We start from the raw sequence: 2,975 nt of genomic DNA on the forward strand, positions 1-2,975 counted from the left end.
ATAAAGCAACTCAATTACATTCAAGTGTTAAATAATAGCAGTTATTCTTATCTAAGCCACAAAGTTAGAAAGAAAAATCTAAACTGAAGACAGAAGATTAAGAAAGAAAGTGGACAGAAGTGGAGTGTAAGTCAAGCAGCTCAAGATACAGCCAGTGAGCAACTGAAGGGGGCCTGAAATGTCCTTCTTCTCTGTGGGCTGCTTACGTGGTATAGACGAGGCCAAGGAATCCAAAGATAGCTCTCCCTAAGAAGCAAACAGCACAGCAGCATCTTTAATAACCCCCAAAAATGAAAACCATAACATAAGCCACTATAACAGTCTCAAGTGGAAAAGATTCTTCATAGTCAAGCTTGGAACATGGGTTCTCCAAATTTATTTTAAATCCCAGAAAAGAGGCAGTTGCCCACTCAGCTTATATGTATGGCTCGCAATGCCTCACCACTCCAGCTCATTGCCACCTGAGCCCATGGTTCAATTGTGCAATGAATTCTCTGTGACAGCTATAAGTAAGAGAGACCGTTGGACGTTGTGTCAAGAGTAATCTGATATCTAGTGGAGAATAATGAGTATCTAGGTTTGATGTACGGATAGAAGCTCCTCTGGCCACATGTCTAAGACACCTCACATGAACTCAGAAAGGCCGTGCCATCTGATGGCCTAACAAAAACATACAACAAGAGAATTAATATGCTTCTCCAAAACTAGTGCCGGAACAATGTTGACCATGGCATAAACGTAATATTGGTAAAATTTAAAAATAAAAGTTGAAAACATACAAAAAATAATCAAAATGCTATTTTGAACATAAATTTGTTGGACAAATTTCAAAATATCAAAATGGAATATAACTTCCCAACTTCCACAAATACTTTAAATATATATTCCATGATGGATGAAATAACAAAAATGCCAATGAGTTCCACAGATTTCAGGCAGACATATCTGACTTTCTCAATTCATGAGAATTAATTTATAACAGAAACATTTGATATAGATTCATAGTACATTTCCTGCATGTTGAACTCTGACCTCACAGGCTTTGAGTTTCTCATCCGTAGGGACCTGTGTGTCTTATTCCTGAAGGTCTCATTAAAAGAACCTTTTTATTGGGTACATTTAAAATAGCATATGGATAAAATGAATAGATTAAAAACCTAGGAATTTTTCATGCTATTTAAAATATAATGACAAATATTACATTTCATTTAATATGTCTTCAAATATCATCCTGATTTCAGAGAGCCTGGTATTATGTATATCTTAGAATATATAAAATCTTTAAATAAAATGGCTTCAGATCAAAAGTGTCTTAAAAACAGTATGTCGGTTGCAGTATTCGAAACAAACATTTTTCCTGATCAGAGATCTACCTTCTTTCTTTCAAACACAGACATGCTTCCATTAAATACATCAAGATTCTATCGACGGCTCCTCCTGTCATCTGCCCCACCTATACATCTACTGTACATTTCTTCATGCCACTATTTCCTCCTCACTAAAATGGGTTTGAGGAAAATGGTATTCAAGTTTTAAAAAATGGTATTCAAGTATTGAAATTATTAATATTTTATGTAGCCGGGCGTGGTGGTGCACGCCTTTAATCCCAGCACTCGGGAGGCAGAGGTAGGAGGATCGCAGTGAGTTCGAGGCCACCCTGAGACTCCATAGTGAATTCCAGGTCAGCCTGAGCCAGAGTGAGACCCTACCTCGAAAAACCAAAAAAAAAAAAAAAAAAAAAAAAAAAAAAATTTATGTAAATTTTCAGTTCTGAAATAATAAAAATAATGAGTGCCATTGTGGTAAAAATGTAGCATTTGTGACCTCACTTAAAGCAGACCCTGCAGTGCTAACGTCTGCAACCCCAGTGTGCCTGGGATAACAAGAAAGGCAGAGACAGGAGCGACAGCGTCATCCACAAACTCATGGGTTATCTAGCCTGCTGAACAGGTCAATAAGCAAGCAGAGACCCTGCCTCAAGCAAGATATAAGGTGAGGCTGGACACCTGAAGTTGTCCCGTGACCTCCACATACATGTCGTGGCACACACACACACACACACACACACACACACACCCCTGCACTTGCACACAAGCAGAGACACTATAGCAACACATGAGGCCCCAGAGCCATCAGTCAGCCCGTACATGTTCTTGCCTTTATATGCCACAGTCATGGAGGCAGCTTCCTCTCAGAGCTCCTCACAGCTACTGCACCCTGAAGCAGGCCCTGTAATCGCAATTTCACTCTTCAATCGCTTCACGTCAAGGACCCACCCTGGCACGCTCACAATGAAGCTGTAGGCTTCCTGATGTCCAGCGCTTTCAGAAGCATCAACTAAACACCTGTGCTCATCTTGTCAGGTGTCCCCAGAGCCTCAGCAAAGAGAACACAATCCAGCTTGCATGTCTCCTGTGTCGTCCCTACAGTAGCGATTGGTTTGTGGATAAACTAGATTGCCTCTATCTGGCAAACCTGCCCAGAAGGTCTGGTCAGTACCAGCTATTTCTCAGATGTCTTTATTGATTTTTGCATTGCTTCTGGCTTGTGTTCAACACATCACTTTAGTGTCTTATTTGATGGCCCTCTGACCTACTCACTATTGAATTGTTGTCCAAGAATGTACTCACTTGCCCTGCCTGCACAAAAGGGCTGAGTTTCTACAGTGCTCCGACCAGCATGACAATTTAAAGTGGTCACCATGTAATTGTAGTGGAGGTTTCTGTGACCATAAATCAGTAATACTTAGCAAAACTAGTTTATGGGATATTTCATTAAATGTATCTTTCATCTTTTACCATTTTGTAGCATTTATATCAGCTAATCTACTTAGTGCAATAATGGATATGATCAACTGTCAGGACAGCACACCATTGGCATGACAGTTGCAGATATACACACATGCATGCACACATATATGTGTGTACTATGCATATATATGTGTATATATTCTGTATACGAAAATATTCACCTAG

This window comes from Jaculus jaculus, chromosome 16 (genome assembly GCF_020740685.1).
Source record: "Jaculus jaculus isolate mJacJac1 chromosome 16, mJacJac1.mat.Y.cur, whole genome shotgun sequence".
NCBI lineage: Eukaryota > Metazoa > Chordata > Mammalia > Rodentia > Dipodidae > Jaculus > Jaculus jaculus.